At 38.8% G+C, this 15,061-nt stretch overlaps 1 protein-coding gene across 11 annotated transcripts in view; it reads left to right on the top strand.

Annotated features, from left to right (window-relative positions):
• TENM2 (teneurin transmembrane protein 2) overlaps positions 1 to 15,061 on the top strand; it is a 625,985-nt gene that overhangs the window by 46,802 nt on the left and 564,122 nt on the right. For all 11 annotated transcript variants that reach the window (XM_027643089.1, XM_027643088.1, XM_027643087.1 and 8 more), the window contains one exon: positions 14,652 to 14,763. The gene's annotated coding sequence lies outside the window, so the exon portion shown is untranslated. The remainder of the gene's footprint in view (positions 1 to 14,651; positions 14,764 to 15,061) is intronic.

Below are 15,061 nucleotides of genomic sequence, written 5' to 3'. Positions count from 1 at the left end.
TTTGTCTTGAGTTTTTAACTGCTGTAAAAAATGTTTTTGAGCAGTTTAAAACCAGAAATGAAACAACTGCAAGATGTAATCTCTGTCCTGTTTCGGGGAAGCAGAAAGGAAAATAACTTTAGCCACATTTCCCTGCAGATGTTCCACTTGACTATAGAATGATATGGTGCACAAGAAATGCTTATGCAAGTGGTATTTGACAGTGCCACCTATTGCTAGAAAAGCAGAACTAAAACGAGTGTTTTTGTTATGATCATGCCTAAATTGAGCAGAAGAAAGAATGGTACCTATTCATCTTTTAATTATTTCCAGGTCACTTAGCTATGTAGATATAAGTTTTTTGTTTTTATGGTTATGAAATGGACTGCACTTTTCAAAAATGGATTTATAGTACAGTAGCATCAGAGATGGTGAGATAAGTTTCTGTTCCAGAAAACTTGCAACTATTGGCATGTGCTCGAGTGCCAGTGACTCTATTCTGGCTAAACCAAGTAAGCCTGATTATTCCTCCCCTGCTTTTTAATTTATGACACTAAAGTTCATGTAATGCACTAGAAGATTGATCCTAATAATCCTAAAACTACATTAGATTTAGCAAGACACAGAAAGTTAGTTTTTTCTAGTGCTTGGAGTTTATGATAATGGGAAGCGAATTAAATGGTTTTTTTACATGCATCCAGAATTTCTATGAAAAGCAACTGGCTAATGATGAAAATTCTTTGAAGACAAAGACTTAATGATCTGGATGCATCTTAATGCTTAGTATCCTTTAGCAGGTCTTTCAGTTAGCAAGCATGAAAACTCATTTCTCTACCTACCCTTTTGAGGATGATATTTGTTTTATTATAGAAGTCTAACTAATGCTAATGGTAAGAATGATGAAAGATTTATAAGGGCAGCCTAAGATCAATTTTAAGTTTTAATTGTGGTTCTGATTCTTCTTACTGCCCTCACTCCTGTTGTTCATCTCTACTAGAGAAACACCTCACTCTAAAAAAAAAACCCAACACATTTTTGGCTTGTAATCTTTAATGGAGAGAAAAAATGTTTCTCTGTGAGGTTTTCCCTGTGAACAATCTAAATGGCAAGGTAAAAGCAGGAAAAGATGGAGCAGCTTGGGGGTAATTTGTTCTTTCTCAAGTCTAGGCAGGTATCTCTCAGGAGTTTATTGCTGCTTCACATAAATAATATTCTTTGACTGAAATTGTCCTCCTTGCTCAAAGATAGACCAGACTTCTGTTACCCCTGCTGAGCTTCTGAAGAACTGGATTGCTGCAAAGCTTAGGGGAATCAAAGGAAGTAGCTCTCAAGTATATAGGCTTCTGTAGATTTAGAGAAGGTTCAGAAGGAGAAATAAAGGATGACCTACCCATCTCCTGACTGGAGAAATGATGTGGAGAAATCTGACTTCATCATCCTAGTTTAGTTCGGGGCTGAAATCCAATTTAGCCAAATGAAAATGCCTTACTTATTTTGTGGCTGGATTTTGTATGCTCTCTCATCTTGAGTCTTTTGAATCTCTTCTGCAGTCTTTTCTTATACATTTCATCTTCTGTTTTGTCTTTGTAGCTACCTGCTCTCTTGATGTTCCTTAGCATTGGTCCACCAGTTTGGTTGTTCTCTTGTTCTATCCACAGAATTCGAGCATCTGAGCAAATCTGAGAGTTTCAATTCTTGGTGCAAAGTTGAAACCCCCTTTATAATTTTCCCTAATTTCCTGTTGGTGTAAAAAGGACAGTATTTTTCAACAGTTGAATTAGGTGTCTTTGTAGGAGTCTGTGAGCCCTCTTGTAATGAAGTTTCCTGTTTAAAAGAAGTGACACAGCAGATGGGTGAGCGAAGGAATCTGCAAGTGTGTCCGTCTGGGTGAGTGTGGGGCCAGCAGAGGGCACTTCAGCTTGACAATGACAATTGTGCTCCGGGCCAGAGCCCGAATCCCTCTGAACTGGCTATGTTGGATTAGAAATGGAATTTATTTTTTCTTTAATGCTTGTGAGAACCACTTAGGCAAGGGGTGTTTCCACTATGATTGTTGCTTTGTTGGCACTGTCTTCTACAAACTGTCTGTGGCCGAACACCGCTGTACAGTGGAAGAATTTGGGAACTGAAGGAGAAAAAACATTCCCCATACACTTTAAGGCATGACTTTACTGAGACAAATGATACCTTTGCTGTAACCTTGTATCATCTAAAATTGAACATAATGGTGTATTTTAAAGCCATTCTTGAAAAAACCTTTTTCCCCCACCATGATGCTTCTAATTTCTTGTTAGTTTTGATTTGATTTATTCTTTTAATTAAAAAGCAACTGAAATTGGAGAACACTACAACCTATTAACTGATTTTTGTGGATGCTGATGTAAATGACTTAATACCAAATTGCAATCTAGTTCCCCTTTCAACCCAGTGCCAATATTGTTATCTTGTAATACAATACTAACATATGATTATATCTGCCATTAATGCATTTAACAAATGTAGATGACAAATGTTATGATAAGAAGTGCCTCATGCTCTTTCGTTTGCCCTGGTGTAAATCAGAAGTTACTGCCTTGGATTGAAAAGATTTATTCTTGTGTAAGAGCTTACTGGTGTAAGTGAGGATAGTCAAGCCTGACATGTGGTGATGTACCAAATTATATTACAGGATATTTAAATTCTGTCTCCCACTGTGAACAGCAGGATACCGTTTTTATCCTTCCTGTTGAATGCAGAATCACTTTTCCATTTATAAATTGAGCCTGAACAGAGTGCTCTCGGTATTGGATGTTCCTCTGTTACTCCACATGCAGAGTATATTAAGACACCTGTTCATCCTTGTAAGGCAAACAACAAACCAAAATACTTTCCTGAAAACAAATTGTTCTGTGACTAGTGGAACTAATGAAGCTTCACTGCCTGCAGATTTCTGTCCTCCATCCCTGATCCCCTCAGCAACTCTCCCACCAGAAGGATTACTAGTTGCTCTCTGCTCATATTTCATGTTATCTTTCTCTTGTCCTGTTTGCCCTGTAATGCCAGTTCCTGTTTTCCTTTATCCTTTAAATTTTCCTGCAATCCCTTCCAAAGGTTCCTCCAGCCCCCATCACATCAGCAGTCCTTCTGCCTGGTCCAGGGTGTCCAGGGTGCTGAGTGGGAGCTGCTCAGCTCAAGTTATTAGCCTCAGATATCTCAGAGGTGATGATAATTCCAGTCCCTTGTTTTACTATCTGACAGATTTTCTCAGCGCTCAGGGGAATTTAATATCTTGAAGGTGACTGCCCTCTGTTAAATTTCATAGAAATGGATCAAGAGATATTAAAAGTGTGTCTTTATTCCTTCCACTTTGTTCCAGTGATTGGTCTTTGTTAGACTAACTGATTTGTTTTTGCTAAACTGCTGCTCTTTCTCTATCCTGCTTTCTTGTTGCTCCATTGCTCAGTGCAATGGTTACCACCCTTGTAATGATGCTGTTAACTGGACAGAAAGCAAGCAGAGATCAGGAAAGAAGTGCTTAGCCTCTTATTATTTTTTAAGGGCATGGATGCAACTTAATAACTCATAAATCTTGCACCTGAGGACAGTAGGGAATGATTATTTAAGCACCCCAAAAAGAAAAGTGGAAGATAAATACTGAAAGTTTTCAGCTTCAATAAATAAAAAAAATAAAAAAAAAAACAAACCGATTGCACAGTTATAGCATATAAATTATATTTAAATGTAAATAATAGTGGAATGTACAAGCCTGGAAGGAGCTTCTGGAGTCCTACCAATTCCTCCTTCTTTCAGAGTCCTTCTGGAGTTCTAGCTCAGGAGTATATCCAGTTGGATTTTGAGTATCTCCACAGCTGGAGACACTGCAACCTCTCTGAGTGACCTGTTCCAGTGTTGGGACACCTGTGCTGGGAGGCAGGGTTTATCTGGAATGTTCTGTGTCTCTGTGCCTGTTTCTTCTTGTCCTGTCAGGGGGCTCTGTTCAGGTTCACATGGGGCAGACCTGCCCGAGCCTCCCTTCTCCAGGCTGAGAGCCCCAGCTCTCAACTTCTCCTCATACCTTCTAGTACCCACAAGAGGGGCTGATTCACAAATGGGGCCTGAATGTAGTTTGACCAACATAAGGAGTAAATGTCAGAGAATAAAGATTGTTACTTGAGGAAAAAAACACAGTTCTGAGTAATAGCCTACATGTGAACATTTGCTTTTCTGGTAAAAGCAGGAAAAGGTGTAAAAATCTGAGAGCTGAGCATCACTGTGTGAGAATAAAAGTTGGGTGGCAGCCTGTCCTCAAGATGGTTTCCTGGGGATTCTTTGCAAGTAGCATGATAATGTAGCAAATATTTTAAAATATCTTAAACCCAGCAGATTTCATTAGCCATAGCTACTTAAGGTACCATGCTGGAATTTTTTTTCCTTATGTTACAAATGGCTAACCGTTATGTTTGTAAATTTTTGCACTTTGTACATCATCCTTTTTTACATCAGCAGTATTTGTTTTGGATTACTGAACACCTAGGTAGGTGCAGCTCATGGTATTCTTTTATAAACCAAGTATTTTTCAAAAGGTCGTTTGAAATTCTGTGCTTTGAAATGTAGGTACTAGTGGTATTTTCCAGTGGTTTACTACCTAGAGTTGACCTGCTCTTGTAGGTATGGACATTTAAGGTGACCATTTTCATTGTAAAGGGGAAACTGTTCTAACTTCTTGCCTGTTATTAAGTTAGAAAAGCCAGGAGCAATCAGTGTCCTTTTAAGCTCCACTTTATTCAGTGGCTATGTATAGATTCACTGTCTTAGCTTTTAATACTTGAAAATCCTGTCTAAGTGTATTTATGCTCACTTAGGTGCTATCCAGTATTCAATATTCAAATACCAATGCTCTCCACTGAGGCCTTTAAGCTCGCTTGGTGCATTGAGTCTTTTCTGTGTTTTGCAAAAATGAAAGCATGCACAGTATGTTTTATCAATATGTATTTAATGAAAACACCTGCAGGTTTGAAAATTGTCCTGTTTGCTCAGTGCAGAGTGAGAGAGACAGCTGGGAGCAGAAGAATTACATCAAATCTCCTGCTGGATATCAAGTTTTCTCTTTGTGGTACTTTCCCAAAGGTATATTAAAAAAAAGCAAGTGGAAAACCAACCAACCAACCAAAAAAACAACAAACCCAAAACAACTATCTTGAGAAATACTTCTTTTTTAATAAAAGAGATTTTTAGACTGTCACACTTACCATATAAATATACTGAATATAAATGTTGCAAACAAATGAACTACAGTCAGGAGTGGGATGCTGGTGAAGAATATGTGTGTGGCTTTTCAGGGACTAATGAACCAATAAAATTATTTCAGTGAATGAGAGACTATTGATAAACCACAAGCATTAACAGATGGCATGTTTTATTGCTGTGTTGTATCAAGGCCCTGAGCTAAGGAGTTGACAGGTCTTGTAAGAGGTGAGGACAATAATTAACAGAACCTACATAGAAAAAGCAAATCTGCCTTTAATCTACAGTTTGTAAAACAGTTGGCTTCAGCCTTATGACAAAAATAACCCTTACCTTAAAGACAAGTGGCAAAGCACTGCTTAATTCTCTTAATATTTGGGACTGCTTACTTTGAAATAATTTTGTAAGGAATATCTGATACATCTGACAGATTTTTTTATCATAGTTTTGTTGTTTGGGATTTTTAATTAACCGTGCAGGCTCTTGCCTTTTCCACTTTAATAGCTCAGAGATGATAGGACTTGAAAAAAATATAATATTAAAATATTTAATGATTTTGAAAGACTTTATTTATGTACATAATTCTGTAGAAGTAATTACATAAAAAGACCCAATAAAAAGATGCACAAATTTCTCTAAACTGCTTAATGAGGCCTAATATAAATCTGAATTTCAGATCACATTAGGGTTGTTGTATGCCCTAATTTCACATGACAGCTCTGGCTTGCCACTCAGTTGGCCTTTTATTTTGTGTCACAAATTAACCAACCGTGAGTTTTTATGCCACTGTTTTTATTAGAGCAGTGCTACACTTAAAGATGGGAAATCTTCATTACAGTAGTTATGTTAGAGCACAAGGTCCAATGAGGGGAGAGTGGAATAAAGGTAGTTTCCAACCATATTTAGATATTTCAAATATGGATAAATATGGAGGAGTGAAAAATTCCTTCTAGTTTTTCACACTTCCTAACAATACAGTCGAGTGCAAAGTGTGTTTTCTGCTCATTAGGAGCAATATGTGAGCACCAAGGTGCTACACTGCTGCTCAGCAGTGGCTGCTGTTAATGGGTGACTAATTCTGTGTGCAGCAGAGAATACATTTACAGGTCAAGCAGTTCTCGAATATGTGTGGTGTTTGTGACACTTTGTGAAACAGTGTCTGCAATCTGTGATTGAAGAACAGGGATCTACTAAAATCATGAAAGGGCAAAAAGCAGTGGTGAACTTTGCAGGTTTGGGTTTTTTTTGAATTTGCTGTTTGCTGAAGGAGATTAACACCTCATTATGCCCGTTTTTTAGTGCCGTGGCTGGATTTTGTGTCTCTGAATCACCCCACCTTGTGGGTCTAAATAAATTAGGTAATACTTAGACTTTGATGCACTGCTATTCCGGGATTGGATTAATAGCTTGGGGAAAGGTGAAAATATAACTTCTTGTCTTCATTTGCCAGTGCAGAAGGCATTATCAAAATGAGCTGGTAGTTATCAAGCCAAACAATTCTTTTCTGTCTCTGTCTGGGGGTAGAGAGATGCCAGAAGGAACAAGAAATACAAGCCAGGCTGTCGTGGTTCAGATCGATGGCTGTAAGTGAATTCCTGGGGACAGGACAAGGGACAGTCATAATTGAAATGCCACTTAGTCTTTTCCAGGCTCACAGCCCTTTTGGACCTGGGACTTCCAGAGCTGGATGTGGCCCTGGCTGCTTGGGACACCTCAGTGGGGTTCTCTGAGGATCTTTCTTGCCTTTGCTTAAATCCTTGTAAACCTCTGGCCTCCCCAGCATTCCCTAACAAATGTGCATTTGCTGTGTAAAGAACCACCTTTTCTAAGGAGAGGAGAAGAAAGAAAAAAAAGAGTGTTTTGAACCAGAGTACTGCTAGTTCTGTTTGATGTCTCCTGGTTCTTGTGTGAAAAGAGTCAGGAAGGTCAGGATAACATACCTTGCAGCTTTCTCTGTGGTGTCCTTTCCTCTGAGTGGTGGGATTTGGTCAAAGGGAAATAAATTCAGTGCCTTGTGGTGTTTGTTGTAGTGCTGTTTTCTGTGCTCTCCCAGGGCAGGGGAGGAGGCAGTGCTGCCCTGGGGCTTTGGGAGGGGAGGTGGTCACTGATGTATTGCTTGTTCTCTCCAGGTCTGATCAAAGCACACTGGGACCTTGACCACTTAATGTAAAGGGATGAATCCTGGTATTGTTGTTATTGTGGTGGTCTAGGAAGCTTACAGGAATACATACATGTGCAAGATTACATAAAACCAGAGCATTCTTACCCATGTTTCAATGCACGTGCCTTCAGTAACTCAGTTTAGCTGCTCTTCATATATAGAGGGGAGTGTGTGTGTGTTTATACATGCACAGAGTTGTCTCTGAATGAGAGAGAGACTCTCCTGGCGTAACTTTATTCATCCCTTTTAACGAGACAATATACTGGTTATCTCAGTAAGCCTGTAAATAATAACGATTATCTAAAGACAGTGGTTGGAATTGCAATTACTATTGATTTTTTCATAAAATATTGTTGGAATAGTTCTTCATTTAGTAGAGTGTTAAGCTTTGCTTATATCCAGACCCAATTACACTTGTACTTTAGTGGTGCCTGGTGATGGTACTGTGAAATGGTTGTAGTTTCCTTCATTCCCCCTAAAGAATGTTTCCCAATGTTTAAAGCTGCTTCTGGTGCTTCTATATTAGTATTTAGTGCAATGCAAAGAAGGAAAGACCAGGACTTGATTTTTGGGGAGTTCTACAGTTCAAGGTTGCAGATCCCCTTCAGGTGTTGCCCAGCCATAACTGTGCCAGCTGTCTCTCCCAGCAGCACTAAAGGGCTGATAGGGACAGGTCTTCTCCCTGTCCTGCTGATGTTCCATTCATTTTTGGTAGCCCTCATTCCTCTAATCCTTGGGTGAGCTGTGTTTGTCCTAACAGTATCATCCACCTCTTCTGTTCCCTCTCCCCCTGCCCTGATGTTTGCATTTTCACTCTGAGAAGTGACTGTCTCTTGCTGGCTGGTTCTGGTTACCACGAATGCCCATCTTTGAAGCTTTGCATTTTCACTGGAAGTTTTATTGTTTTCTCAGTTTTATTTTACCCTGTTTAATCGGAAGCTGTCAGTGTAAAGCAGTGGTAAATAGTCTTAAATTTATTTTCATGCTTACAAGTGAAGCTGCTGATTCATTTGCTCTGGTTATTACCAATGTGGCTGTTTGTTTATATCATTTTAGTGAATCCCTTGGACCTGGTGGAGGCAGATTTTTAGCTGTGGTGTTTCTTGGATGTATATACACTAAGACTTAGCACCTTTTAGGAATTGCTCAGGTTTATGCTGTAGTCTGTACTCTACAGAGACAATGATTAATGTTTGGGTTACTTGAGCTACTTGAAAGGAAAATCTAAACCAAAACTCAATATTAAGAGGTTGTTTTCTCTTTGGTTGTAGAGACTGGGGCCTTACTGGGTCCCTCCAGCTGTGGTTTCGTGCTTGCCCAACACCAGAGTGCCTTTTGTACATCTTACTCAGACATTTTTCTTTCTCCTTCCAACACCTCTTTTTCCTCTTGAGAAACTAATGAATATTTCACTATTCTCCCGTTCTCATCTCCAGATTATTGTTAGATGTTTCCTGTTTACCTGATACTTCTTCAGTCCTTAGTTTTGTTTTGTTTGCAAACAAGAAATACTATTTGTAGGTGTTAAATACACACTGTACCTGTTCTTGAAGAAATGAATAAACTTTCCTTTCAGATTTGTCTTTTTAAATACACAGGAAAATATTTGGTTTAGCCATTTCTCTTCTAGAGTTTTTTGGGTCTTTTTCTTTCAGGTTCTTCCTCTTGCAGTTTTAGGAACTCCTGATACCCTCAAACAGGGCAGAATCTCTGAAGTTTATTATCCAGGGGTTGTAATCTATGCAAAACACTGGTTTGTAACTAGATATAGGCCATGGATGAACCACCCAGCATTGGTGGTAAATGATGTTGTTTTTCACTGAGCATAATTTTGCTTTATTAGTGTCAGCTCTCCTGATTCCTGTGCTACAAGAGGCTTCTTCCTGCAGGGATGGTACTACAGCTGGTGCTTGTTAAGCACCAACTTCTACTGTTAGTCCATTGTAACATTCTTAATTTCTCTGTGAAATCCTGGTCTCCTTTGGGTTTGGATACTGCTTCCCTTCAGCTTCTGAGTTCTTCCTTCCTGCTCCTCTGATTACATATTTCAGTAGACATGTCCAAGACTGGTATATTTTTGATTTTTACTGCTTTTCTTTTTATTTGGATTAAGGTTACTGTGTCTCTGAAGATGTGATCTAAGTTACTTCATCAGTTTATTAGGTTTTGTATTCTGCTGTGATCCACCTGCAGTTTTTGTTCTCTGCCTCTTGCAAACAGTGCTATTACATTTTTGCCGTGATTTTTTTTTTTGCTGTCTAAAACTGCATTTCCTTCTTATTGAATTAATGCAATATTTCTCTTAAAAATTTAAAGTGCTATCTTCAACTATTACTACTATTAATTAGAAAAATGATTAATTTTTTAAGCTAGAAACCCGGAAATATGACTGTTACAAGTACAGAACTTGCATACTTGAGAAATCTATCATTTCTTATTTTTCATAATTCCATTTCATTTTCTTGTTCTACAACTGTAATATATTGAAAAAACCTTGTGTTTATAATTTCATGTCTGTTAAAAGCTTTATTATTATTATTATTCATTGTCCAGAATTCAGTTAATTTCCATTTGTTAATCTACCACTCTCATATGTTTTGCTGGCTAATGGGAAGAAGAAACATTTTTTTCTTTCAAGTTTGGCCTAAAGCTTATAAACCTAATTTCCATTATATGTATTGATGTCAGGATGAGGAAAGACATATCTTGAAAGTTTTACTTCTATTTGTCAAGGGTGTTAGGTTTTGATCAATATCACTTTAAGTAATTGGCATCTATGTTAAGTATCAAATAAATATAAATCCTAAATACTCCCTAATTTGTTGGAATGTTTGGTATTTTATAAAGCATTAATTTATATAAGTTTCTGGAAAATGATAGCCCTATACATTGAATATAAAGGCTGTATTGAACATTCAGAGGGAGTTGACATAAAAGTACTAGCTGTCTTTGTTTTCTGAATACCAACTTTTCTTACAAGTAGTCTCTCTGAAAGGATCTATCTGTCTTTATTGAAACACGGGCTAGATTGGATTGCAGTTGTTCAAGCAGCTAAAGAAAAAAGTGGGGGGGTGGAGGGAGGAGCAGTGAAAAAAGTCAAGGACTCAATAGCCAAAAGTGAGATGTTGAATTTGAATTTGTCCTGGCCTTTGGGTGAAGTTGCATGATGGTATCTTTTCTTCAGAACCCTTGGTTTATGCAGTATTTTGATCAGAGGTGGTCTGAGAACCAATTAGTCTTGTGAAGCCAAGCAGGGTGGTGTTTGTAAGATCAGTAATGTGGCTTTGGTGGGGTGGTTTATTTTGCTGCTGGGGTGAAGTCAATGAAGCAGGAGGGGATCATCTTATACGTGAATGGTTTGTGTTGTCTTAAACTACAGTTCTGCCCTCAGTTGTCAGCACCTGATCAGGACATTGCCAAGTGCTCATTCCTGCCTTAAGTGCACTCACATGGCAGTGCACTGAGTAAAGAACTGATGCAGACTAAAGCTCTGGCAGGAGGAGACTAAAGAAATGGGATTATTTTGGTCGTGTACCCAGTCAGGTTCATTGGGTAACCACATCAGCTCCTATCTTGGCACAGAGGAGGGGGATGTTGCAGAACTAGAAAGCCAGTTCCCAGGGAAGGGGCTCATTGCCTGTGGTTCAGTGTTGCCTCCTTACCCTGCACACACAGCTGATGTGTCCCTGCTACTGATGTGCTCACGTGGCTGCAGCCTTGAGGGCTGAGGCAAACTGGAATTGCTGTGTCCCAAATCTGCCTGTATGGTGATGGATTCCTCTGTTGAATATGCTGTGGTGTACTTACTTACAAGTAAGTAAATGCTTGCTTGTCCCTTGTTTTACTGGGAACCTTGATATATAAAATTGCTTATCCCTCTCAGCTCACAGCTGAAGGCACCAGAGCTGCCCTGTAGCACACAAAGTGCTGTGTAATGCTAAGTGCAGGGAAAATTGGGCACATGGTGTTCACAAACAAACACTTTTCCAGTCCTCTCGTGCCAAGATCTCAGCCAATTAAACAGGAATAGCAGCTCTCAGGAACGGTGAACGTGGAGTGGTTGGTGCTGTGCAGCAGCAGGGGTGAGTCAGGGAGGCTGCCTGGCCTGGGGCCAGCAGTGTCAAAAATGAGCAGGGAATTGATTTAGTGAAGCTCTGTGGGTGAGTACCTTGCACTAGATAATCCACTGATTTAAAAAAGAATAAAAATTAAAAACACTACGAATAAAATACAACATAAAATATGTACCGACCAGGACAAATTGTCTGTGTCATGCAGATTTTGCTGCTCCCTGGCTGTTATGGGCTTGGAGCTGTGATATTCCATTTCTGTCATTACTGTGTGTGTAATCTATAACCTTTATCTAAGAAACACGACTCATTAATTAATCATTACCAAGGGCGAGACATGCAACAGCATCAAGTGTGCCAAATCCTCTCTCAAAGTTTTTAAGTGTCTGACTGCTCGTAGATACCATCTCAGTAGTCCTGGCAGATTACTCTAAAGGACTGGATTTTGCTGCACGTAGTAAATTTATGGATTTTGATATCAGTTATTCCAGTGGCACTCAAAGAATTATTTGCAGCCTTGCTTTCCATTTATTTAACCCTCTTTGTAGTGGTGCTCGGTGCCTTGCTGCTGTGGATTTTAACACTGATGAAATAGCCAAAATATGAACCATCTCTCATCAAGAGATGCTGGTAAATTAAAAGGCATTCTCTCAGACTCCAGAAATGCTTAATGTCAGTGACAGACCACTCCATGGGATGTGCCTTCTCTTCTGAGAGATAGTGCGCTCCATTTTTATGCTGGTTGTGTAGTATCTGCTGAAATTATTTTTAAAGAATCCAATATTATTTTTAGAGATGTCTGAAAGGAATAACTTCATTCCCTCTGGTTTTCTGCTTCTCTTGCTTGCTTTGGCTTATTTGTAGATGTTTGCAAACACTTCTCACCTGCTCTCTTACAAGAAAGGCTCATCAAGCCAAAAAAACCCAGAACTTGTCAAATTGCAGTTTTAGTCAGTCTTGGTAACAAGTAGCTTATTGAAAACCCTGCGATGAAACATGAATCCTGTTTTGATTTTTTTCTTTATTAATTTAGTACACTGATTTAGGATGGTTTTTTGTTTGGTTTGTTGGTGTTTTTTCATTCAGTTAAAGCTAGACTGTTTCATCTCTCTTTGGACCTCGTAATAGAAAACAGACAAAAGCAAAAACTGAAAACTTGAATTTAACTCTACTGCACTTTCTTTACAGTGTCAAAGGAGAAAGACCAATCATATGCTTGTACATCTCCTATGAGTTTGAAAAACTCTGTTCTTACTTTAGTCTTCTTTTTCAAGTAATTTTTGCATGATCTGTTGCAATGTTGCTCCATGGGAAGATGCTATTCCAGCAGCACGGTGGCCAAGGGATGAGTGGGATGGGGGCAGTGCCTGGGCAGGGTGGGCTGGGCAGGACCTGTCCCCTCCTGGCTGAGCAGAGGCTGTGCTGTGGCTGAGCCTGAGCAGGAGCACCATGTGCTTCAGTTATTTTGGTATTCAAAGCCAAAATACTTCTCAGTTTTAGCTGTGAGTGGCCACATGTCTTTGTTAACCAACAGCTCCCCATGATCAGTTTTAAGAGCCTACGAAAGGTGGGCTTTCCTGAGGATTAAAGATGTTTTTGCATCAGGTAGATTTTAGCTCTCACAAATTACTTATCCCTCTTCTTGGTAGTTTATTGGTGTCTCTGTAACCTGATGCTGCTCTTGAGGATTTTTCTATTCCAAATTCAGCAGTTCCTGAAATTGTGGTATACAAACAGGGAAGGCATAAAGGAATTAACAATTATAAGCAAATACTGTGAATGGCACAGAATTACCAAAGCAGGAGGTGTGTATTAGAAGTGTAATTTGCACTGAGGCATAGGTTGATAGGATTGCACAAAAGAAAGTAAGAATAATAGTGAAAATAAGGAGATTATGAAAGTAAAAGCTCCATTCCAAGCCCTAATTAGTGAGGTTATCTGTATTTCAGCTTTTATATTTGTGCATTAAAAGCACTGGGGTTTTTTTCCCATTGATTCATATTCTTAGAAAATCTTATGCCAGGATTCTGGCCTTAAAGATTTTTACATGATACTACTGTACAATGTGTATTGAATTCTTTGTCTTATTTCAATAATTGATGCTTTATGGAAAGCTGTTGGCTTGAAATACAATTGTGCCTATTCATTTCTAGGGAGATAAACCTCCGCAGTTAAGTAGTGCCAGTACATCAAGCTTCTTTTTTAACCAAAAATAAGTACCATTAATTTAAATTCAGTGAAAGAAACGGATAAAGCTAGCAGTGTTAAATGCTCTCAACGTTAAAAGAAAATAGCTTAAAAGTTTCTTGCATAGCAGTGAAAAGCATTAGCTTGTCTTTATAGGTTTTTGTATGTATTTATGAAACATTTGGCTCTGGTATTGGTGGTTAACTTGTCTGTTCCCACCTCCAGCCTGTGGGTATTTTGTATTTTTTTGAGTGGGTGGCTATCAACTATTTGAATATCTTTGGCAGCACAACCAATCACTTCTTCACCATTATTTCTTATTGTTTAGTTTCCAAATGCAAGGTGTAACCTACATGTTTTTCCAAGTCATCTTACAAGTACTTTTGGCTCTACCTGGATCATTTCAGTGACCAGGTGACAAATAAATCAATTGCTGAGGCTGTGGACATGTTAGGTAATATTTGTTTTTCCCAAAAATACTTTTAAGGATAATGAAAATGCTGAGGATAACGTGGGAATCAACAGGTAGTAGAAAGTATTGCATACTGAGAAAGAAAAGAATAAATTGACAGGGGAAGCAACAGAAGGTCTGGCAAGTGATGACATCTAAGAGTAACTTAAATTCAACTTTTCATAATAAAGATAAGTAGAGTTAAAAATGCCTTGATGCAGAAGTTTTGAAGAATACTGTTCAAGATCATCATGATCGCAATTCCTTCTTTGGGAATTGTGTAGGGAGGACGTGGTCCCTTCTTATTTGCTGCTTTTAGCAGCGTAAAAATTAAATTGCTAATTTATCAAATCTCATTGCTCGAGTGTTTGCATTTGGGACAGGGAGGAGGGAAAATAAGAGGCATAAGGAAGGATACATCTAGAAGATGATTTCTTAGATCCTAATGTGGGTAGATTGTGTGGCCCTTTTGGTAGTTAAAAACTGAGAGATGAGTGCCAAAACACTGTTAAATCTTTGCTTATTACTGGGATTTTACACTAATTTTTTTCTGAAAGCTGTGCTTTTTTCTCTCTGGCAGATCCTTCTTGCTTTTCATTGCCCACTGCACTAAGAATTCCTTCTCACCTGATGAGCTAAAGACAGGACCTGTAACAACTGGGAAACAAGAGCGTTTCAGACCTCCCCATTCAGTGAGTACTCACAACTTGGGCTTTGTGTGTTGTTTGGCTCAGAGATGTGTTTATATTGTCGACCGAAGTGGTTCCATCTATGCTTGAAAAGTGCCTAGGAAGATCTCTGCAGGAAAGTGGTTTTGTAGAGGAAAGCAATTTGCCTCGGCACTTTTCCTTTACAGAATCTACTTCAGTCTTTTCCAGCCCAACTGAATTACTTCGGAGGGTTTCACTTAGAGAAATATGCTTTTTATTCCTACCTGCCTGGATGCTCATTTGCAGGAGTTGCCCATCCTGACAAATTCAGGATCAAATG

This window comes from Corapipo altera, unplaced genomic scaffold (assembly GCF_003945725.1).
Source record: "Corapipo altera isolate COAL_440 unplaced genomic scaffold, ASM394572v1 75, whole genome shotgun sequence".
Taxonomy (NCBI): domain Eukaryota; kingdom Metazoa; phylum Chordata; class Aves; order Passeriformes; family Pipridae; genus Corapipo; species Corapipo altera.
This window is presented reverse-complemented; position numbering and strand designations above follow the sequence as displayed.